Raw genomic sequence first — 11,957 nt, forward strand, 5'->3', positions numbered from 1 at the left:
CATATACTGCCACAGCATTGAATACAGTGCCAAAGTGCGCTATTACACTGTCGGAGCGTCGTGGCTCTAGAGCCTCTATTGTCGAAGTACACTGCCAGAGCGCACTATTACACTGTCGGAGCTTCGTGGGTCCAGAGCCTCTATTGTCGGAGGGCCTTTATAGACTGCGGATCGAAATGTCTCCAAAAGGTGTACCGTCGGAGCGTGTTCATATACTGTCGGAGCACTGAATACACTGCTAGAGCGCCCTATTACACTGTCAGAGCGTTGTGGCTCCCGAGCATATATTGCCGGAGTGTTCTTTGGGACTGCCGGAGCGCATTGGGTAAATTAAAAAATGGGAAACAGGAGAGAAAAAGGGCATGTGAAAAAAAAGGTAGTTTAGTCTTTTTTTCTTGTTCTTTTTGGGTTGGGGTTTTTTTGCGAATAAAGGTTGTTTGGGTAAAAATGTGAGAGAAAAAGTTGGATGGGGTAAGTGGCATATATAGTGTATATTGAGGGGGTTTTGTAATTTTTTCCTATATATTTGCCTACAAACCTCTATTAATTAATGTAATACTAAATCAGGAACCATAATAATAACCCACCTAAAACTACAGAGCAAACAAACATACCTCATTTGCATGAAAAAGCAAGCACAATTTCATCGTGGATGCCCACCTCCAGGCCTAGAGCCATGGCGTGGGACAAATCCATAGTTCGAAGGCGCAAAACCGATCCCGTAACCTCCTGACTGGAGCCTAAGCCAAGGCACACCAAACCCGAGCGGAGGCCCACCAAACCCTAGCCCAGGTTGACCATAAATCCCTCAAAACATACCTCCACCCCCAATTCCTGGAATAATACCACCAATTGCTCCCTCAACACTGTTGAAAGTTTCAGGCTGTTTTGGCATATGCTTACTATTTGGCATCATCATTCCTAACTAACCAAAGCTAAAGCACCAAAGAGAACAATGGCCATCAAAACCACCTTCATCTCTCTCTCGGTGGAGAACCCTTGCCACCACCTCTCCTTATAACAAGTCCTGAGCAGGCACCATGCGGTTCTTTTCATTATTTTGATCATTTTTTTAGCATTGATATTTGATTATATCTTGGCTTTTTTACTATAAGCATTCACATTGGTTGGGGATTTAATGTTTATAATTCTTTTTGGGTTAACTTTTCATGGTACACTGAATTCCCTAGCCAGCCTCTCCTGGTTGTGAGAAGTTTAAAGCATGGCGCCATCCTTTTTCTTTTCTTGTTTTCTAATTCTTTGGAGTTGTGGGTTTTCAATGTGCTTCAGTCCTTATACTGCAGAATATGACTGGGGATTTAATATTTATTTTCCTCTTTGGATTGCCTTTTCATTAAGCACAGTGGGTATCAGGTTTTTTAGAGTGCTAGTTTTGGGAGTGCTATGAATGTGTTAGAGTTAATGAGGCCCACATAACTACTAAAACAAGCTCTCTTCTTTTTTTTTTCTTTTTCTTTTTTTAAACATTAAAACAAACCTTTGTTTCTTTTAATGTTTCTAATGAAGAACCTACACATGTACACATGCATGTGCATGTATGGTATGTTTGAATAAGTGTGTTTATACCTAAACATTCACCTCTCACATGCACAGGTATGCATTCATGCATCTGGATATAGACATGCAGTCTTATGTCATGCATTTGCTTATGTATGTGTGCATCTATCTAGGTTGTTGGCATCTTCATAAGCTCTTGGTCAAATCCAAAAATGGAAATAAGCTACTCTTTAGGGTGTAACACTATTTAAGGTCGTCAAACAACACTTAATTTGAGGTGATTATTTGGCAAATGTGTGTAGGTGCAGAGAGGCACTAGCACTTGTACTCACGTGCAGCAATTTTCTTGGGCTAAATGATAAATGTTGTTCAAATCTTTTAGAAAGTCTTAATTATTAGGGAAAGTATGTAATGAGACCATTTACTTTTAGTACAAGGTGGTCACAATTAATCTTAATTATTGAATGTGAAAGTCGGTGGCAGCATTTATGTCATTGGCCAATCTCAAAGTCCAAAATAAATTTCTCGAACTTTGTGATACACCCAAGCCATCAAATTTCACATCGGATTGTTGTAAGTAATTGTGACCTCTCTATACTAAAGGTAAATGGTCTTATTGTATACAATCCTTAATTATTAATATCGCAAGATTCTCAAGCAAAATCAATTTATTTTTAAGTCATTGTGAGATTATAAAAGCAATGTTGCTAGCTGTTGCTTCTTGGCTCTCGAGTTTAGGTTTGCTAACTGTTCGCTCTTACGAAGCCCCCTGTCCATTAGCAGAGTAGTCGCACCAATTGATATGCAACATTAAAGCACTCGCGACTATAGCAGAAGTTGCTCATTTTATTACTAATAAGAGTAAGACTTTGCTCATTGACTGCACTCACATCAAAGCACTCGCATCTATGGCAGAGGTTGCTTATCACAATTGGATCGACTATCGAACCAATGAGGGTGTGGTCTACTCAAACTGGTTTAAACATTGGTTGAACTGGTTTAACCGGATTTTAAAAATATTTAAAAAAATAAAAATAATAGTTTGAAAATATATAATATTTTAAAAAAGAGTTATCCACTTTGTTTAGCCAACCAAACTAGTCAAAATCAACCAAAGCACCAATGAATGATCTGACCGGTTAGACCACTGGTTGGGTCCGGTCTTGATAACTATGTTTAAAAGTTTCTTGAGTTAAACTTTGTTTAATTCCTTCTAACGTTCTCAAAGCATGAATTTTTTCCTTTATTAATGGTTCGGTACTTTAATGGTCGGAATCGAACTTGGGACCGGAACTAACCTTGCCACCAATTTGTCTTTGAATGGACATTTTTTAAAAAAGAATAATGTTTAAGCTTGAAACTTGCAAAGTTCCTTGATCATCTATAATTTATGTAATTAAAGACGTATTTTAAGTATGGTTTGTAACAGATTGTGTTAGCAAAATCCCATGTTTAAGTGCCTTTATTTCTCAGGAATAACTATGTTTTCTATGGAAGATTTTATTTGTTTATAACCTCATCTAAAAAGTATGGGGTTTTCTTTGATTTCAGAAAAAAGTATGGGGTTTTCTTTAAACAAGGTTCATTCTTAATTCATTAATTATAGGATAAAGTTTATATAAGTTTGGAACCTTATACTATTGAAGTAAGGTGCAATTCAAAACTCCTACCAAGAGAATATTACGGCGTTAGATAACCTTCCAATTAGGGCATCTCGACCTCGAGATGTATAGACATTAAAAAAAAAACAACTTTAAAAAAATAATGCATCTTGTAACAAGTTATCTGGACCACATATTTTCAAGATTTTCAAGTGTTTATTGACTTGCTCGATTGTACTATTTTTTAAAATTTTAAATTTTACAAATAGGGATGAAAGTAGACTTTCAATTTATCTTAAGATTTCTAGCATAAGAATGCCATCTCTAAGCAAATTTTAGAGGTGCCTATTACTTCTACAGTATAAGGAGGCAACCTTATGCAAACCTCACTATTAATTATAAGTTATAATGTGCAATATTGTCATGAGAAAGTATTTGTACATCGTGGAATGTCCCTCCCTCTCTGGTTTTGAGTTGGGACTTGGAAAAACATAACCAAATTATCGAAATTCATTTCGATCTATCTATTTGGAGGTCCAAAAATGATGTAGATGAGATGATATTCTAAGAATTAAAATGAATGGTCCAAAAAATAGTAATATGATTGATTTTTAAGGCTCCTTAGGTCCAGGAGATCGAATTGATAAATATGCCGAAAGTGAATTTTGGAAGTGACTAGCCCTAAACTCACCCTATTTTAATAGGCACATTCAAAATCCAAATATTTAAATTTTTGATAAAATTGTCGAAATTATTATTTGTTCTTAATAACTACATTAACAGTATAATAAAATGCGATTGAAATTTTAATATTTCACTTGTTTTTAAAATAATACCATCATCAGAAAAAAAAAAAAACTTCCTAAAGTAATTTACACACGGACACTAAAACAAATAGAAAAATAATTAAAGAGCCAAAATTTCCCCTAAAATTATGTGGAAGGTCGGTAGCTCCAGTAGTTTTTTTATTTTTTCTAGTTTGTCCCTCGGTCCGATGTTACAAACATCGAACATAGTTTTACTTTTTATTATTTTTTATTTGTATCAATGACATCAATATGAGGTTCAATACTTTGGACCGTTCTTCTTATTGCCTTAGGCACAGTAATACTGGTCTTAAACCGGGGACCTCAGGCTGCTCTTTCTGTGGCCTTAGGCCATAGTGACAACGATCCGAGGTCCCAGATCTCAAACCACTCTGTATTTGGCCTTAGGCCACATCAACACCTGTTTGAGGTTTCTATCCTCAGACCACTCTGACAGTGGCCTTAGGCCACAATGATGCAACCCTATGTTTGACGAAGGACAGGGAAAAATAAATAAACTCTAGGGACAAATCTTCCTTGTAATGTTTAGGAAAAAATTGACTCTTTCCATATTTTCCTTTTTGTTTTAATATCCGTACATAAATTACTCTAACTCCTATCCTATACTTTGTCCGAGATAGTGAAAATATATTATCCTTTCATTTATGTGCCGATGTGTCACATGGGGTTTAATAAATGCATGCTTCTAAAAGTGACTTTCACTTCTTTTTTGTGAGTCAATTGGGAAAAAGCCCTACCCTTTGTAGAAATTGAGCCTAGAGTATAGTATTACAAATCGTCAAGCGCTAACAAATGAAGCCCCATCATTTTTTTTAAAGCGACTTTTACTTGCTTTTCATTCTTCACCTAATCTCCAATAAAATTTCACAGCCTTCACCTAAGTATTTTCCCAAAAATAATGACCAAAATCATCTTTAGGTTACATGACTTACTTTTGGCACCTCTAAAGTCCAATACCCAAACCAAACCCAAAACTAACAATTTATTTTATTTTGGAGTCCTGCTTCTTGTTCCTGTAGATGTAACATGTAAATTATCCCATACACATGCTCTCTATGGTGTACAACATTGTGGCTTCCCTTTATCATTTAAGTATAAAAAGGGTCCCCAGCTTTACACCTCACTGGACTTTGTGTTCTTTGGGCTTATTTCCTATGGAAGCTTTTCATAGAAAGGCAAATAAATGAAAGGCAAATAAATGAGAAGCTTTTCATAGAAAGGCAAATAAATGAAGCTTTGTTATAAAAGCCACCATAATGTGTGACACTTTAACAGAATTAAAAGATTATATGGGCCTGGTGACCATAACCTCTGCTTTCTTCCTATGGTAAAACTCTAGGGGCATGTTTGATTGGTGGAATTTTTTTGGGAGTGAAAAACCCAAATTCCACCAATTTGGGGTCAGATGTTTGTTATGGGGTTATAGAAGCCAAAATATGGAAAAGCGCCATTCTATGCTAAAATGGCCGCATTTTTGGACTGTGGCATGAAAGTTGCATCTTCCATGATTTTTGGAAAAAGGGTCCATGCCAGACCCTCTTCCAGCAGTCAAAAATGCCCTAGGAGTAATTCCAGGACCCTAAGATTTGAGTATGTAACTTCCTCAGCCTCAAAAACTAGAAAGAAAGAAAAAAAATAACTATTGAATACTCAATCTAAGTATTGAGAAAATGAAAATCTACATCGAAGTGCTAAGAAACTTAATCTTCCAACTTTACTCTTATGGGAAATTTGAAATTCATTGTCTTTCTTTTGTGAAACATGAGGTGAATTTAAAGTGTATCCCAAAATTCCAGATCAGATCAATAAGCTCCATCTTCGGAGTGAGAAAATCCTTCTGAGCAGCACTTTAGCTATAAGAAGCAAGTGTACAGTATGCTCTAGGAGGAGCATTACAAACATGGTAAAGTCAAATGTTGAAAAACACTCTTAGACAGAGTTAAGTGGGAATAAATCAGCAATCTCGGTCATTATCGAAATAACCCAACTTCTCTACGAGAATAACCAAACTTAGTTGAGTGCATTTATAATTTGCTCAAAATTTAGGAATTGGTCATTTTCGCCCAATATTGCATCACAAGTATTGCTTTTTTTCTCTCTTTCGTGTGCATATTTTGAGAAGGGCCTTCTCATCTGTAAAAATCTTTGTGAAATTTTTCCTCGATAAGATAAAACGTTATTTGGTAAGGAGGAAGCTTTTCCAAATGTTTCAAAACCTAGATTCATGGCCAGACTGCCCACCCTAGATGCATATAGATTATCAGATAGATAATTTTAAAAAAATTTTAAAAAAGTAAATATAGATTTACGGGGATTTAAAGAGACCGAAAAAAATATTAGATAAACTTAAAAAAAATAAAAATATATATAAAAAAGATTTTAAAGAACCAATCAGGCTAATAGCTTTCGGTCTAAACCAATTCTCAGTCCATATCGGTTTCCCGGATCCAAATCGCCGGGTGGTCAGGACCAAGATATTTTGCCCTCAACACCATTTATTCGTATTAGGGCAAGTGCAATGATATTATAATGTCATCATGCATGTATGTTATTATGTGGCCCCACGCTACCTCTATTTTCTTTTCCAGCAGCGCATTGATCTAATGCTTGAGACGTGGGGCACCACTCAACTGCATTTGGCCTAAATTTAGTCTCTCACATAAATTCCAAGTAATTGTTCTATTTCTTAAATGGTGCGGTTTGTATAAAGCCGAGGCTCTATACAATCAAAGTAAAGTGTACTTTAAAATACAGTGGAGAAATGTGGTTCCAAGTAATTGTTCTATTTCTTAAATGGTGCGGTTTGTATAAAGCCGAGGCTCTATACAATCAAAATAACGTGTACCTTAAAATACAGTGGAGAAATGTAATTTCAATACAAGAAATCTTCGTGATAGCCTTAAAATATATTTTTATATTCAATTAAAAAATGTAAAACTTCAAAACTAGTGTAGATCCAGAAGATCTATGAAAACTTGAAAATCTTGAAAATTGACGGTCAAAAAATGCATTACAAGATACACTATTTTTAAAACTTGAAATCTATTTTTTCTCATGTCCATGTATTGTGATGTCGAGATGATCAATTTGAGGATATTTGAGCATCAAACAACCTCTTCTAGTTAAATTTTTGAGGTGGGCTCTAATTTGATTGTTTAAAGCCTCGGATCTATATAAACTTTCTCCCTTCGTAAATTACTCAAACTTATCATTCAAGTATTGTGTATAGGAGACTTCGTTCTCCTGTGTAAATTGGGGGTGGCGCGCAGCTATAATTGGTTGAATCGATAATGGAATAGGTGGGGTGGACCAAAGTTTTATTTATGGAAGAAAGAACGGTTATACATTTTAGGCAACGACACCCTTATGCAATTAAATCTTTTAATAATGTTTAGTTATGAATTGAATGGATTCAATTATTCTTTACAAATTATGTCAAAAAACTTCGATACACAGAAAAGTGTACAGTGTGATGAGTGGTGGTTTCAGATTGAAAGACGTGTCCATGGGGAACATTTAGATAGACAATGAAACTGTGTTGAAATATTGTGTATTTCATGTGTAGTGGGTTTAGGTGACAACTATTATTGGTGAACGTGGTGGTCACCCATCAAATGAGGGGGTTTGGATCATTTCTTAATGACTTTGGTAACCTTTGGGGGTTTACCAAAGCCAAATATATTCCTTGTTAATGAAATAAGTTTCTTATGTAAATTTATAAATGATAGAGTTTCCCTAGAGCATTGAGAGATCACTCATCCCATGTTGGATACAACTTTTCTCTTTCTTGGTAGCACCCCTATACGTTTTCAATCCTGCTCACACCACCCACTGATAAATTTAGAAAAAGCTAACTCCCTAGTCCATCTAAAAAAATGGATTGGTGAAAAAAAAAGCTAACTCCTTAATCTATCTAAAAAAATGGATAGAGGCTTGTCTTCCCCACTGAATTAACCAGAAAAAAAAAAAAAAAGATAAAGAGACCAAATTTTATTTGAAGTTCTCAGGCCAATAGCTTATATACAAAGGGGAAAAAGAAGCGCAATCAATTTCAAATAATATATCATTCTATTTTAATCTTTTCCTTTTTTTTGTCCGGAGGGAGAAGGGCTCAATATGCTCATTCAAGGGTGATTTTGGAGGACAATAAGTCTTCTCTATTACTTTTGATCATGAGCTTAAGAGCCTATTTGGATATATTTGTTATCACTGATAATTTAGTGTTCTAATAAAAAAAAAGTTACTGATAATGAATTACGTGTTGTTTGGCCACATCCTTTATATATTTATCTCATATAAACTTAGGATAAGCTTTGTACAAAGAGCAGTTCCTATACTATACAAGTATGGTACACCTCTAAATATTGCCAAGAGATGTGGTTTTCTGGTATCATAAAGCTTATGATAACTTGAAAATTTATTTTTATCCTTAGCTATGAAATTTAAAATTTGATATTTAAAAAATAGTACATCATCCAGGAGATCTATAAACACTTGAAAATATTAAAAAAATAAATTGTCTAAGTAATTTGTTACAATATGCACTATTTTTAGGAATTAAAATTATTTTTTTATTTATTTACATACTTCTTAAGGTCGAGGTGATCAATTGGAGGGTTTTACAATGTCGAAACACTCTCGCCTAATGGAGTTTTGAGGTGCACCTTACTTCAATAGTATAAGGTTGACACCTTATATAAACTGTTTCCATAAACTTATAGCTGGTCTCTCCTTACATATAATTTTGATAAAATTATATACATATATGTTATACTTTATGTTATTACAGTTGCACCAATAGTTTCCGTTATAACTCACGTGTCCGTTTTTTATCTACCATAACGCCTTTTTTAAAAAAAGACAACTTTGCCTTTTTTCGGATGTTCAACATCCGAATTTTTGCAATTTTCTGATGTTCATCATTAAAAAATAGCCGCAACTCAAACAATGATTTTTCTCATTTTCGGATATTCAACATCCGAATTTATGAGATTTTCGGATGTTGAACATCTGAAATTTTTCGTGCCAACATTTCCCACATACAGGCGGAAACTTATTTATTTTTATTTTTATAAAGTTGAAAAAACTTATCATTGAAATCATATCCCCTTTACTGTCCCTTAATACAGTAACTCACAAAGTTGAAGAGATTGACTCACTATTTGGATGTGATTGGTACCGTTGTTACTCTTTTTTTTTACGGTTGATTAATTGAAGTTTATTATATGTTATTTTTTAGGATATTTTATTTTGTTAATAATATTGGACGTGTATTTTTTTTAAGGAACTTGTTTAATATTGATGAAGTTATTTGTTTTATATAATTATTTATTGTTTGTATCATGTTGATACATTGTATTCTTTATTTTGGAGAAATAATTGTTAAACTTGTTTGCTTGTATTAAAATTTGTCGTTTATTTTGTGTTTATGTGAATATTTGTTATTTTCTTTTGTTTAATATTTATTACTCACAATTTTCGTAGTATACTATTTCAATCTATTATGTAATACTCAGATTTTATGAACCATAAAGGAGTTAGAAATATCCCAATTTTTGGTATTTTTTTGTATTGATTTTTTGTAACACAAATTTTGATATTCATTTAATACAGTAGTATTGACGATGGCTACTGAGGGAGTGCAAATGGTATTTCGATATGGGGGGTCATTTGAGATGAATGCAGATGACGGTGTGTTATTTATAAAGGAGGAAAATTGAAGGCCACCAAGTATAATGGGAATAGTTCCTTGGAGGAACTAAAAAGTCATTTTGCTAATTTAACCAAGTGTGATCCAAACAAATTAGCTATTATACACTACAACATAAGTCTATATAGTGGGCTCGATTTGATTAATGTTAGTGATGATATAAATATATCTTTTATGTTAGGAGGGGAATCTTCGAGAATTGTAGTATATATTGCCGAGCCACAACAATAATCTGTTACTGAGGGCCCATCTTCAAGGAATAGGTATATCTACAATTTATTTTTTCATCTGTAAATTGCTTTATTTTAATAGTATATGTGCAGAAATTATTGTTTCATCTTACACTCTATCTTTTGTCAACAGTCGGCAAAACGCTTTACCTGAGCAAGATTAAAACATTAAAGTGGCACCCAACCCTGAGTTCATACCAGAGCGTTATATGGAGGATATTGAACTACTAGAGAGTCCATATAGAGAACTTGGTAACGAGGTTCAATTGAATGTTAGGCAATTTTTAAAAAATGTTAATGAACACCGGCATCATCTAGTTGATTTTACAATCCACAACAATTTTATTTTAAAGTTTAACAAAAGTGAATTAGAATGGGTGTGGGCAAGTTGCAAGGCAGAGGGATGCACATGGCAAGTGCAGTGCTTATAAGTTGGCAGTATCACATACTTTAAATTGAAGTTTATGGTTACGGAGCATACATAGAGTGGTCCAATGGGAAGGGTCCATCAGCCACTAGCTCGTAGTGATTGGATGGCAAAAAAGATTAAATGCCACCTTCTTGACCAACAAAAAATTAAAGTAAAAGGCATTGTAAAGGATGTTCAACGTGATCACGGGGTCAGGCTTTCCTACATGCAAGCTTGGCGAGGAAAAGAGGTTGCTAGAGATATGATAGTCGGATCACATGAACAACAATACCATGGCCTCCCCCTGTATATTGAGAAGATCAAAAGAACCAACCCAGGAACCGAAGTTCGCATCCACACAGACGAAGGCAGGTTCAAACAACTATTTATTGCTTATCGTCCATGCATTATGAGTTTTGTTAATTGATGCAGGCCACTAATTGGTATTGATGGAACTGATACAGTCATCTTACCTCGAACATAGCCGAATCTTTCAATGCTTAGATTTTATCGGCTCGAGAGAAGGCGATTATTAAAATGTGTGAAGAAATAAGGGTACAGTTGATGACCAGGTTTGAAGAAAAGAAGGAGTTAGGTAATATTTTGAACGGCATGCTCGTACCGAAGGCCCAACAATTAATTGACATGCGAAAGATGAAGGTTCGATTTTTGCACACAATTATATCTGATATGGACACGGAGTTTGAGATCCATTATCTTGGGAAGAAGTGCGATGACAATTTAACACATTGGATGTGCAGTTGTAGAAAATGACAACTCAATGGCATTCCGTATGCCCATGCCATTGCGGCCATTAACCGTATGCATATGGATCCCACTGTGTATTGTCTTAAGTATTTTACAGTGGAATACTTTAAAAAGGCATTTGAAACTCCCTTGGCTCATGTCCCAGATGATATTGAGTTGACAGGTATTTACAATCGGACAGTGTTGCCACCAAAGACTACACCCGATAGGCCAAAAAAGCAACGAAGAATATCCGAGACGGAACATCCGATCACCAGGTCTTTGAAGTGCAAACGATGCGATGCAGAGGGTCATAATAGGAGAACATGCAGAGAACCGATAGAGTGAATTAGTTGATGTTAATATTGTATTCTTATAACGAATTATGAATTTCATGAATTAAAGAATGGAGTGAATATTCTGTTTTTGTTGTCAAAATTGTGTTAGTGCAATTGGAATTCTTTGTTGTCATAAACCTTCTAATATAGAATTTGGAGCCCCTTCTGAAACTATTATGAGTTTGCCAATCTTTGTGTCGAGAAAGATGATTTCAATATTGAAAATCTTTGTGATAGCCTTAAAATAAATTTTCATCTTCACTTATAAAATTAAAGGCCTAAAAAATGCATTATTCTTGATGTCCAAACCTTGAAGTCCTTTTTTTTTCTCATGTCCATGCATCATGATGTCCATATAATCAATATGATGTCTAAATAATTTTCAAACCTTGAAGTCCATTTTTTTCTCATGTCCATGCATCTTGATGTCTAGATGATCAATCTGATGTCTAAACAATTTTCGGATGTTGGACATCCAAAAAGTCAAAATTTTCGGATGTTCAACATCCTAAAATATGACTGTCAAAATACAAGAACTTCCTGGATTTTAGCAGTCAAATTTTCGAATGTTGAACAT

Source organism: Amborella trichopoda, chromosome 2 (assembly GCF_054954075.1).
Source record: "Amborella trichopoda isolate Santa Cruz 75 chromosome 2, AtrichopodaSantaCruz75HAP2 v2.0, whole genome shotgun sequence".
Lineage (NCBI taxonomy): Eukaryota > Viridiplantae > Streptophyta > Magnoliopsida > Amborellales > Amborellaceae > Amborella > Amborella trichopoda.